A 14,196-nucleotide genomic window follows, 5' to 3' on the forward strand; every position below is an offset into this window, starting at 1 on the left:
CTAACTGTTAATGTTGCAAATAGTTTATTTTTACATTTTGCAGATGCTTTTATCCAAAGCGACTTCCGAGAGGGGCTTTACAAAAGTCACTGATCATAACAAGATAGCCCCAAACATTGCGGGTAGCCAAAACATGAAGCATACATTGTGAAAAACCAAATAAGTGCCAAAGGGAAGATAAGAGCATAAGAGCATTTACATTTAGCAGACACTCTTATCCAGAGCGACTTACAGTAAGTACAGGGACATTCCCCCCGAGACAAGTAGGGTGACGTGCATTGCCCAAGGACACAACATCATTTGACACGGCGGGGAATCGATCTGGTAACCTTCTGATTACTAGCCCGACTCCCTCACCGCTCAGCCATCTGAAGCCCACACGCTGAACTTGTAGTTAAACAAGTTACAATTAAACAACATGAACCTCAAAAAGTGCAAGAGTGTACTTGTAGAGCAAGCAACAGTAAAATAAGAGTCATTGTGATCCTGGAGGAAACTAACATCAGGTCCAGCAAATCATTCCTAAGTACCGTTGTTAAGCAAGTTAAGCCCAACTTAAGCCTTTTCTTGAAGGTGGGGAGACAGTCAGTGTCTCTGATGGAGGTGGGGAGTTGATTCCACCATTGGGGGGCCAGAGAGGAGACAGGGCCATTTAATTATATATCATAATTTGCAACAATGACATGCAAAGAACAGTGTAGAAATAGTACTCAATCAATCAATTCCACCTCGAGTATACATGTAATGTGGTATGTTATTGATTTGTGTGTGTGCATCAGTGACAGATGTCTGTGGAACTGACCCGGACATCGCTTTTCAGCAGCAGCCGGTTTATCTGTCAGTGGCAGAGGGGCATGCGTACCATCCACCCCCTCCCCCGGTTGTTGACACCCCCACCCGGCTCACACACACACCTGGCTGCTGGTGGAGGGGGCGGACTCCCTCAGGCACCCTATAGCCCACCCTCCCTATAGTGGGTCGATGCCAGGCGGCCTCAGTAGTATTGTCCTGATGGAGGCCTGCTGTGCCACTTTCGCCTCTACACAGATGGCTAATGCTGTGACCATGGCCCTGCTCAACACATGGCCATGCACTGAGCCATGTGTTACACACTCAATTACTTCTAGCGTTCCAGGTTACACTGTGCTAATTGCATTATATTTCAATTGACAATTCAGTGCTTGGAACCACCGATATCATTTTGATTTGCCGAAAGATGCTTTGTTTTGAAGTCATAAAATAGAAATAAGTGCCCATGTTAATGGTTGCATCGGGGCTTACTGGGTAATGAAGCCACTCCTAGTCAACTGCCGCACTGGAATCAACTTGTGAACAATGACGTTTTATGCTTGGCCGTTTGCGAGGCAGGTGCAACACGGAGGGGAACATTCATACTGTTGTTCTCTTACTGAGGTGCTGTGCAAGTCAGTGTCCCGGCTGAGCGGCACAGTGGCTGAGCTGACAGGGCGTGGTGGCAGGGCAGAGATCAGCTGACCTCTGCTCCTCAATGGAGAGCAGTGGGGCAACAGGAAAATCATTCTGGTAAAAATCCCTCTTAATGACTAAATAAATACAAAGTCCATTTTTAGCGTGCTCGCCAACATCGCTGGGGGTTTAATCTCCTGCAGCACAAATAACTTTTCTTTCCGGAAATATCGCTGCTCTGTGGTTGTACGTGGAATAAAACGTCTGTGTCATGTCAGCCGAAGACTCTCCCATCATCTGACAGTGTCTGTACCCTCACCCAACCTGCTGACAGACTTGAATGTCACATCTCAGGAGGTTATTAGCAATTACAAATGGGCAGAGCCTCTTTAGGCTTGTATTGGTTGAATACCTTGACAGAGGATTGTCTCGAGGCTCCTGCTAAGGAAGGTGGCTGTCATAGATAGCAGTCTGCAGCGAGCAAGGCTTAGTTTGCGGAGGCAGAGACAGCCATTCAGTCTTGCTGGCATTGGATGACGTGGCCTATTGTGTGGTGCATGGCTAATGCTTGATAAAGTCCGAACAAGAGACAAACAGAGCTGGGCCTGAGTGGCCGTTGAGCATCACTGGGTGGTTGGCAGTTCTGTTGTGTCTTATAATGTTTTGAGATTCAAATAATTATTCTCACTGATGTAGCGTCAATGTCTTTTGATGGAGCTTGTTAATTCAGTACGCTTGGCTAATGTCACAGGTGTCACTGTGTTACTCATCAGTATTGCTTCTATCTCTCCTGGGTTCATTCTCAGGTCTTTTGCCCACCTTTCATAAACATTGCTTTAGCCAGCTAGGCCACCCAAAAGCTCACACTGTGATGATGCTGATAGGTGGGATTCATACTAAGAGACTGAATGAGCTGTACAATTGACCATTGCATTTGAATGGTATTAGTTTGACTTCGAGACTAATATCTACAGGGCAATTCCATGCAAAGGTCACCCTTACCATAGAAAAAAAAGTTGTGCCCACACAAATATAACTGTTGTTAAAATGTTCACTTAGGTCTATATTTTGTTGCATTTAACCACTCTGATCTAAATTTATAGACAATTGCACTCTTTCACATAATATACAAGTTGTGCACTCATGCCAAAAAACATTTGTCAAATGGCCGTTTTGTACCATTTCAAGAACGGGGTAAATGGACAGTTTTCAATAAAATGTTACCATTTAGCATTTTCCTGATTGACAAGGGAATGATAGAGCATTGTGTATGCTCAGCTTGAGTCAAAAGAGCAACTCCTTAAATGCATTAAGCCTCTTGTTTATGAGTCAGTGAGTTCCATGGCCAAGTCACGTCCGTAACGTTTTGTAGAATAAGTTTATGCCTATCAAACAGTGCCGATGCTACAACATCCAAAGTTTCTGTGCAAAGCTTATTTATACCAATGGTTAGTTTCATTAACAAATATCGCCCCTTTGTTACTTTTAAAAACTTTAATGATGTGTTATGGACGTGACGTTACGGACGCTACACAATGTAAATCTTCACAATACGCTGTTCACAACACAATGGAAATGTTCTCTAATGAAACGGCAAAGCTAACAATCGTGTTTTCGGCTGTTATAACCCCTTTCACCGACGTGTTTCAGTGAAACAGACATTCCAGTCATGATTATAGTCGGAATCATGGGTAACATGATATAGCCTAAACATCTTCAACGATCGACATATTTTCCAGTGATACTGAAATTTCGAGTAGCCTAATTGTCTTGCCGTAACTGTCTTTGCCTTAACCTCATAGAGTTAATATAACCTCGATCCCCGCTCCATGTTTGTAAGGCAACTCGAAAGTGCTCGAGGGACTCGATTGGTTTAGGCATTTAAGGCGGCACTCTGTAATTTGCTTGCGCTACCTGTCGGATCAAGCTGAGGTATAGTTGATAGTTTCGATCAAAGATGTTTTATTTCAGTGCTTAATTAATAGTTTAATGTTGAAAATCACTAAGTATGTAGGCGTTTTATATAATTTGCAGAAGACTGGTCCAGACCAAGCCCCCACCCCTCGCCACTCGGCTTGAAGCAACGGCCCCGGTGGATGTAGGTGGTATTGCATGTACGGTTAGGTTTCCGACTCTTCCGGTCGTTTTTATTCTATTAACTCCATTCAACATTTACAAAACTATCTCCCCCAATCATTTTTGTTTGCTTCTCGAACCTGGCTCATACTGCTAGCTTTTCTCATAGAATAATTTTTCCCGATTTTTCCCGATTTTTTCTATGTTTTTGCTATGCCATCTGGGGAGTCAGATGGCTGAGCGGTGAGGGAGTCGGGCTAGTAATCAGAAGGTTACGGGATCGATTCCCCGCCGTGCCAAATTACGTTGTGTCCTTGGGCAAGGCACTTCACCCTACTTGCCTCGGGGGAATGTCCTTGTACTTACTGTAAGTCGCTCTGGATAAGAGCGTCTGCTAAATGACTAAATGTAAATGTAATGTAATGTAATGTTTGAAACCAATCCGAAATGGGTAAACTAGCAACCCATTTATTTGCTTAGTTGGATACTAACAGAGCACGAGCACAAAAGTTCACATTGGCCGATAGCCGATTTACATGAGCTCTCGGAGCTAGGGAAAAATAGAGCCACTGTTTAAAGTTAGACAGGAAGACACGTAAGTGGAAAGATGGCCGCGTCCAGTCTCGCGATCTCGCTTGCCTCACTGCGCCACTGAGCACTTTTCATAGAAATGAATGGGGACGCCATCTTGGAAGACAAAAGTAGCTTACTCTAGTTATATTAACTCTATGGTCCAGATGAGTCACATCCATGACGTTCAAACATCATATCCGAAATGCTGGTTTTCCAAAAAGGACAAATATAAAAAAAAAATCATTTGTAAGACTGTGAGAGTATTCACAGCTAAAGATGATTGGTGACCATTCTGAACTTTTATAATAGTAATTTGAAAACAACTCCATCTAAAAAAAGATAAGGGGTCTTTTTCTTGTACCCAGCGCAATTGACTTTGTACACTGACGCAAGTATGATTCCTATTTTGCACTCAACGGAAAGCAGACTTTTCCCTTCACAGACGCACGTCGGTAAATTAGGGAAGGAACTTGCGCTCCCAGGGCAGTTCAGCGAAAAGAGGGGGCATGTTCCGGCGCAAACGTTCCTTGGTGCTATTTTGCAGTTTGCAAAAAACTATTCTGCTCAGACCAGGAAAAAGTTAGTCTAAAGTCAATGGCGCGTTATTCAGATGCTATTTTAAGGGTGCATGCTTGGCCCGTGCGCACTACTGGCGAGGCCAGGCTCCTTTTCCTGCAAGCTAAGTTACATTTCTTCCATGTCAATGATTGAAAAGAGTTTCATGGGTCTCTGTATGTGAACTTGATTTGTAACAATTGTGGCAAATTCCGTTATAGTAGCTATCCGCAAGATAACAAGCTCTTAAAGGTAATGTGAGATGTTGCAATAAACGTGAGATTGGTTTGTTGCACGTTATGCCCAAACCACACCTATGAGTAATGTAGCTACTTCAGACCAACCCATTTTAGATTTGCACCAGGCGCGGAGTCATTTACATTTACATTTAGTCATTAAGCAGACGCTCTTATCCAGAGCGACTTACAGTAAGCCTGTAGGCTCGAGGCAAGTAGGTTGAAGTGCCTTCCCCAAGGACACAACCAATTTGGCACGGTGGGCAACCTTCTGATTACAAGCCCGACTCCCTCACCGCTCAGCCATCTGACTCCCCTTTACTTATCCCCCCACTAGTCCCACCCACAAAGTCACTTGCGTTTCACTTTTTGATACTTTCGTTTCAGATTGTTAAAATGGGGCCAAAAATGTCATTATCAATGCTATTTTGGTGGCCATCTTGAAAATCTCCAGTGACATTTCAGATGGTTTTCTTAATGTTAAAACAAATTCACAAGTTATTTTAGATGTTGAGAAATGCGCTGTGAAAGTTTGATTCTTGATTTCCCAACAGATTCTGTGTGTATTTCAGACACGTCAGATCCATAACAGAATAATGTCACATCCATAACGTAGGTTTTTCCTCATAAAATTCTGCATAAAAGACTGTCTAAGATGTTAAAAAAATTGCCATTTTTATGTTCACCTAAGACTCCATGATCATGTCAATATCAAACTTTCTACATTAGACTTAAAGGAGACATGACATGAAAACTTTTTATGAGGTTATTTAACATTAATGAGTTCCCCTAGCCTGCCTTTGGTCCCCCAGTGGCTAGAATTTTCGATAAGTGTAAACCAAGCCCTGCGTGTTCTTCCCTGCCTTTGACAAAATGAAGGCTCAATTGCTCTGTTTGAAAATCTCCTCCTAGTGACGTAGATAGGAGGAAGGTTACCTCCCCTCTCTCTGCTTTGCCCGCTCAGATCATCTGGCCCGCCCATGAGAAACTGAGCTGCCACCGTGCAAGGGCGAGTGCGATATCGGTTTTTCCTGGAGAGGCATCATGGCGAGCAAACAAACGAAGCATAACAGTTGCTCAGTGCTTGGATGTGCAAATCAAAACAAAAGTATTTTTTTAGTTCCTTCATCCAAGCTTCTGCACAACCAGTATCTTAATTTGATTTTCGCTGGAATTGCGCCGACACAACTTCACAAAGTTTTGTATGTCTGCGCCAAACATTTCAGCCTCTACTGTTTCCTCAACTTGAGCCAATACAAAACTGGCCTTGCTGAAATAAAATTCTGAATCATTACTAACTCTCCTTTGTCAAGCTACAAACCTTGGACAAGTAAGCTAACTAACGCTATATCATATTGTTGCTTTACTGTATATGGTTACCTAGCTTGCTACCCTTAGAATGTGGCTGTAACATTAGCTCTGCAGCTAACAGCTGAATTACTGTTGCTAATGTAAAGATAGATGGCATCAAGTATGTGTGTGAATACAAACGCTGTAACGCCAGTGTTGTACACTTCTTTGTTATTTGGATAACCGTTCTGCTGTTTGTGTTATGGCGCACGATATCCGCCTTTCTCTTCATTGAAATGACTATGAGTGTGCACCTCTGCAAACCAGGGTGATCAGATGAGAATGACAACATTTGAGGCATCTTACAGCAACGGGGGCTACGAGCCATCGCGATACATCCGTAGTAAACATTAGCGCATGTTGCCACCCCTCTCCTCCTCATTAGCATTTAAAGCTACAGACACCAAAACAGCGCGTTCTGAGGAAAGCTCATTGTGGGACTACTCGTAGTGGCTATAATTCTGCACCAGGGCTGATTGTAGGGAAAGAGACTTCAGATACAGTATTAGGGGACCACTAAGGCCTATATAAAAGCATCCAAAAACAGCATTTCATGTCTCCTTTAAGGGTTCACAGAGTTACAGAAAAAAGTACAGTCTCCAAAAAATGACTGTCATTTCTCGTCACATCCATAACGCAGGTGTTTTTGTAATCATTTTGTGTCAGATTTTTTTTTTTGCAAAACAACATTTTTTTCCTCCTCTATTCTACCCATTGAGTACTTTCAGAATATGCATGACTAATTTAAATATTATAAGAAGCTTTGTTTTACTGATACATTTTTCTTGTCATTTTGAGTACAAATGTCACATCCATAATGCTGGAATTGCCCTAAACTGTTTTCCTCAGTCCTACTCCTGTAGCATAATATAGGGTTAGTTTGTTGTTAAAGGTCCCATGACATGAAATGTTCACTATAGGAGGTTATTTAACATTAATATGAGTTCCCCTAGCCTGCCTTTGGTCCCTTAGTGGCTAGAAATTTTGATAGGTGTAAACCAAGACCTGGATATTCTTCTCCGCCTTTGCGAAAATGAAAGCTGAAACGCTCGGTTTTGAAAATGCTCGTTTTATGACGTCATAAGAGCGAAGGTTACCTCCCCTTTCTCTGCTTTGCCCCCACAGAGAATTTGGCCCACCAATGAGAAAATGAGCTACGACCGTGCGGGCGCGATATTGGTTTTCCTCGAGACATCATGGCTTGCAAACGACCGAAGCATGGCAGTTAGCCCCTCCTCTTTCTTCCTAATAGCATTTAAAGCTATAGACACAGAAACAGCATGTCCTGAGGAAAGCTCATTTGTCGGACTGCTCGTAGTGGCTATAATTCTGCACTAGTGCTGTCAACAAATATTCTAAATTCGAATATATATTCGAATAGTGGTTAAAAAACGAATTCCGAATGTGAAAATTAATATTCGAATGAAAAAAAACTTGAGCGTCCCTGCTGACAGTTGAATTGCGTGGAAGATGGCAGAAAGTGCCGAACTCACCTTGACCGCAGCAGAGAAAGTGATTGTAACCCCAAAAAATTGAGTCATGTCTGGAAATGTTTCGGATTTTGGTCAGTTGATGGCAAACTTGTTGAGCCTACAGCCAAAGTAGTGTGTAAACTTTGTAAGCTAGAGTTAGCTTACCATTCAACAACTAGCAACTTGAGGCTACAACTCCATGTTTACCACAGCACAGCTCGCTCGGAGCATTCAATGTCGGTTCTATACTGTAAAACTTTCATGTTAATAATATGTGATTCAATAACTGAATGAAGACTGCTATATTTGGGACAAGAATCGCAACCTTAAATTGCTTGCACAAAACTCTTGATCAGAACTCAGCATGTGTTTATTGTTGTCGTTCATTTCACACCGCTATGCGCAGAGAGCGCGACGGTGCGGGAGAGAGAGAGAAAGAAAGAGTGCGTGTGTGCGAGTGAGAGGGCAAGGTCTGCGGTCTTGGCCATTGGTTCTTTGACTTATTTTTGTGTAGGTAATATGTTGTCAAATATGTTTAAACTTAAATAAATTAGGCCTACCTACAGTATACAAGTAGTGATGTTTCGTTGTATTAATTTGTCCTGTTATTGACGTACCTAATGCGCAACCAGAAATTCCTGTTTTTTTTTCAGGGAATATTTGAATGTCATTTTTGAGCAATTTTGACAGCCCTATTCTGCACCAAGGCTGAATTTCGGGAAAGAAACTTCAGATACAGTGTTAGGGGACCACTAAGGCCTATTTAAAAGCATCCAAAAATAGCATGTCATGGGATCTTTAAGTGCTATCGTCCCATTCAATTCTTCATGACCATTAACACACTCTTTGGAAAGCCACATAGCCCAATCACTTTTATTTGGAAAAAGGAAAAAATAAGGTTATGCATTTCATGGCTGATCAGCTATTCCCTGAGGTTGAAAAAGTCTCCTAAAGCAATTAAGGAACATGATTAATGAACGGACTGGGCTCATCTGGCATCTCAGAATGAACAATTTATCTCTAAATGGACTATAATCAATATTAAGAAAGGATTATTGGTGCACAAATCATGACTCATGAAAGTAGTTACAAAACAAGTTTTGTGTTAGTTTTATGATTTATTTTAACCAGTGGGCAGTCACAGAAGATAAAATTGCCAGTTTGTAATTTGTAATCCCAGTTAATTGATTGTCTTTGTTCTTTTGCACAATGTGTCATGCAAGTTTTTATTTGACTGACAGGATTTTACCTCCACTTTTCCCTGTATTCCATGTTACTGACACACTTCTAGAGAACTTACTGCTGAGTGAGTGATGGGTCATATAGGCTACCAACAGATTTACCCAGAAGTTCTTGTATTAACAGCAAGGCCAGACCTGTCCTCTGACTCCTCATTAGCAACAAACTGGAACGCTAAGCACTGTGCAGGGCCTGTGTCTCATTAAGAATGTATGTTGATGGTTCACAAGATGTTATCATCAATTGTTTGAACTGACCCATGCTCCTTCATACTACTCACCTGTCAGAACTGTAGCATCTGTGGGATCTTTTTTTACTTAAAATAAAATGTGTGCCAATTATAAAGCATGATAGTGTGTGTTTGAGTTCATCTCAAGGTCTTGGGATCCTTAGGGCAAAGGGATTATTGGTTTGCTGTTGCTACAGGGTCACAGCAGTCAGTCACTGTCTTTTCTCCTGAGACAGAGGGGGTCTTAGCAGTACAGTGAAATATACAAGAGGTTAATTACTTCCATCCATCTCATTGGTTAGAAAAAAGTTTCCTGGAGATTTGAATGAACTATAAAGCGCTCTAATTCAACAAAGGATATTTTGCTGCTTGTCAAAACTCACATTTTAAGATAGTAACTTCTCTCCAGTATCATGTTCAGTGACTTTCTCCAAGTCTGCTAAACTGGTCTTCTGACAGCCCATTACCTCTCTGCCTGCTGCTTCAGCTCAATGCTGACGACCTTCACTTCTGTCCTCGGCTTTGCCAAATTCTGTTGCATGAAGACAGTGTTTTCTTCATGCAGATGTTCTGTTTGTCTTCTTGTTAGCAAAAAGTACTTACAAATGAGTTAGGGTTAAACTTGATGAGTCATTTTGTGACCCACCAAACATTTAAGGCCAATTATCTCCTAATTAAAAATGTTATCGCATGAGATGGTTGCTAATTAAGAGAATACACCTTGTTGTACAAAAGGCTAATCGGTGTGGATTCAGCCAAATACTTTTTAATATTTTACTCTCATGGAACGTGTAGTCCCAATTAGTGAAGACCTTGCGACACACCCTTTAAGCGATTATGGATTGTGCAGGTCAATGGGCATCTGTTAAGTCCTATGTGGCATTGCTTGGGCTATACAAATACAATTTGATATTACAAGGCATTGGATCTCAGTGTTTCCCCTATTGTATTGTAAATGCAGTGGCCTAGCCTACACATTAAGGTAGGCCACTCGGAAGCATGTACACTGTCTGCTTCATTTGATCTTGATAGGATAAGCATTCTGTAGCAAATAATAACAATATACACACTATTTATTCTTTAAAACTAGGCTACTTAAGCATAATAATGCACCTAAAATACAAACGTGAGCAAGGGCAGTGAGGTGAAGTTAGTTTCATATTCGACATTCGACATTCGTCTCACATTCGGAAGACGCTACTTTGCAGCGCCGAGTTAGGGACCGGGTGAAAATTACCCATACAATTTTGAAAAATGATGACATTTATAATATTTGTATGACTATAAAACCTCAAACAAACAGCAGAGCATTCCAACAATGTCTGACCTACTTCCACACCCTTTACTTTTTCAATAAAACTTTTTAAATGATAGAAAATCGCTAATATCTGAAAATAGCATGACATCTCAAATCTCAAAAAAATCTCAATATCTTTTCCAGACTTGGGTCAAAAAATCTCAAATATACACCATATTATTCTAATAGTGTCTGGCCTACTTCCACACCCTTTACTTTTTCAAAAATGTTTTTAAAAAAATGATAGAAAATCGCTAATCTCTGAAAATAGCATGAAATCCTTGCTAATCTCAATATCTTTTCCAGATTTGGGTCAAGAAATCTCAGATATACACCAGATTATTTTAATAGTGTCTGGCCTACTTCCACACCCTTTACTTTTTCAATAATATATATTTTTTTTATGATAGTAAATCGCTAATCTCTGAAAATAGCATGAAATCCTTGCTAATCTCAATATTTTTTCCAGACTTGGGTCAAAAAATCTAAAATATACACCAGATTATTCTAATAGTATCTTGCCTACTTCCACACCCTTTACTTTTTCAATAATGTTTTTAAAAAAATTATAAAAAATCGCTAATCTCTGAAAATAGCAAGAAATCCTTGCTAATCTCAATAATATTTCCAGACTTGGGTCAAAAAATCTCGAATATACACCATATTATTCTAATAGTGTCTGTCCTACTTCCACACCCTTTACTTTTTCAAAAATGTTTTTTAAAAAATGATAGAAAATCGCTAATCTCTGAAAATAGCATGAAATCCTTGCTAATCTCAATATATTTTCCAGATTTGGGTCAAGAAATCTCAAATATACACCAGATTATTTTAATAGTGTCTGGCCTACTTCCACACCCTTTACTCTTTCAATAAAACATTTTAAAAAATGATAGAAAATCGCTAATCTCTGAAAATAGCATGAAATCCTTGCTAATCTCAATATTTTTTCCAGACTTAGGTAAAAAAAATCTCAAATATACACCATATTATTCTAATAGTGTCTGGCTTACTTCCACACCCTTTACTTTTTCAATAAAACATAAAAAAAAATGATAGAAAATCGCTAATCTCTGAAAATAGCATGAAATCCTTTCTAATCTCAATATCTTTTCCAGACTTGGGTCAAAAAATCTCAAATATACACCATATTATTCTAATAGTATCTTGCCTACTTCCACACCCTTTACTTTTTCAATAATGTTTTAAAAAGAATGATAGAAAATCGCTAATCTCTGAAAATAGCAAGAAATCCTTGCTAATCTCAATAATATTTCCAGACTTGGGTCAAAAAATCTCGAATATACACCATATTATTCTAATAGTGTCTGTCCTACTTCCACACCCTTTACGTTTTCAAAAATGTTTTTTAAAAAATGATAGAAAATCGCTAATCTCTGAAAATAGCATGAAATCCTTGCTAATCTCAATATCTTTTCCAGATTTGGGTCAAGAAATCTCAAATATACACCAGATTATTTTATTAGTGTCTGGCCTACTTCCACACCCTTTACTTTTTCAATAATATATATATTTTTTAATGATAGTAAATCGCTAATCTCTGAAAATAGCATGAAATCCTTGCTAATCTCAATATTTTTTCCAGATTTGGGTCAAAAAATCTCAAATATACACCATATTATTCTAATAGTGTCTGTCCTACTTCCACACCCTTTACTTTTTCAAAAATGTTTTAAAAAAAATGATAGAAAATCGCTAATCTCTGAAAATAGCATGAAATCCTTGCTTATCTCAATATCTTTTCCAGACTTGGGTCAAAAAATCTCGAATATACACCTGATTATTCTAATAGTGTCTGGCCTACTTCCACACCCTTTACTTTTTCAATGAAACATTAAAAAAAATGATAGAAAATCGGTAATCTCTGAAAATAGCATGCAATCCTTGCTAATCTAAATAATATTTCCAGACTTGGGTCAAAAAATCTCAAATATACACCAGATTATTCTAATAGTGTCTTGCCTACTTCCACACCCTTTACTTTTTCAATAATGTTTTTAAAAAAATGATAGAAAATTGCTAATCTCTGAAAATAGCATGAAATCATTGATAATCTCAATAACTTTTTCAAACTTGTTTAAAAAAATCTAGAATATACACCTGATAATTCTAATAGTGTCTGGCCTACTTACACACCCTTTACTTTTTCAATAAAACATTTTTTTAAATGATAGAAATCGCTAATCTCTGAAAATAGTATGAAATCCTTGCAAATCTCAATAACTTTTCCAGATTTATTGAGAAAAATCTCAAATACACACCAGATTATTCCAATAGTGTCTGGCCTACTTCCACACCCTTTACTTTTTCAATAATGTGTTTTTAAAAATGATAGAAAATCGCTAAACTCTGAAAATAGCATGAAATCCTTGCTAATCTCAATATCTTTTCCAGATTTGGGTCAAAAAATCTCAAATATACACCATATTATTCTAATAGTGTCTGGCCTACTTCCACACCCTTTACTTTTTCAATAATATTTTTTTTTTAAATGATAGTAAATCGCTAATCTCTGAAAATAGCATGAAATCCTTGCTAATCTCAATATCTTTTCCAGACTTATTGAGAAAAATCTCAAATACACACCAGATTATTCTAATAGTGTCTGGCCTACTTCCACACCCTTTACTTTTTCAATAATGTGTTTTTAAAAATGATAGAAAATCGCTAAACTCTGAAAATAGCATGAAATCCTTGCAAATCTCAATAACTTTTCCAGACTTGTTGAGAAAAATCTCAAATACACACCAGATTATTTTAATAGTGTCTGGCCTACTTCCACACCCTTTACTTTTTCAATAATGTGTTTTAAAAATGATAGAAAATCGCTAAACTCTGAAAATAGCATGAAATCCCTCTGAAATTTTATAGAAGACGAGTAATCATGTCATACAGGAAGACAGGATCACAATCCACCACAACGGATCAATTGACAGTCTCAGCTGTCAAGTCTTAGGTAAAACACTTTATATATATATAAGGAATATTTTGAATCCAGTCGATACTGACCTGACTGAGAGAGAGAGAGAGAGACAGACAGACAGACAGAGAGCGCGAATTAGAGAGAGAGGTATGTGTAAGATTACTCTGATGTAACCCCTTGACACACCCCATCACTTTGAGTGTCTGCCTGTCAGAAAAATTGAAGATGTATCTTTTTTTATTCTGTATAAAATGATACTGTGTTCAGCATTCCTTGTGTGGAAAGAGAGGCCTACTCCCAAACCTGGGCTAGATGGAGACGCAAACTCTGGTGACCATTTGCTTGACACCTATATGGTCAACTAGGGTTGATGACGCAAACACTCACACACATGCGCGCAAGGTCTATGCAAGGGAGCCAATGAAAGAAGAGTTATGAAGAAATTGGGATTTCCTATGTGCTTACATTATTCACTTATCAATAGAACTAGTCATTGGATACTAGTTAGTAAGTTCTCATGTAAACTTGCTATTAATAAGAGTAGATTGTGTCTATGTGTCAGGATTAATAGATGTTCGGGGTCAGGAGAAAGTACTGGCTAAACGTTCCTTGTCATGACTACAAGTAGAGCTCCATATGAACTCTCTAGTCTGAGAGTTGTCATGGTGTTGGGAGCAGTGAATCTCTCTCTCTGAGACTGTCGTAACGTCAATACTGTCTGACTGTCACAATCTATGTTTACATTCTTGTGCCCTATAAAAGATGGTCCTCCGGCTTTCAGAGCTGAGAGAGACATGATT

At 39.2% G+C, this 14,196-nt stretch overlaps 1 protein-coding gene across 1 annotated transcript in view; it reads left to right on the forward strand.

Moving 5' to 3' along the window:
- dock1 (dedicator of cytokinesis 1) overlaps positions 1-14,196 on the forward strand; it is a 201,741-nt gene that overhangs the window by 3,960 nt on the left and 183,585 nt on the right. The window lies entirely within an intron of this gene.

This window comes from Hypomesus transpacificus, chromosome 13 (assembly GCF_021917145.1).
Source record: "Hypomesus transpacificus isolate Combined female chromosome 13, fHypTra1, whole genome shotgun sequence".
Taxonomy (NCBI): domain Eukaryota; kingdom Metazoa; phylum Chordata; class Actinopteri; order Osmeriformes; family Osmeridae; genus Hypomesus; species Hypomesus transpacificus.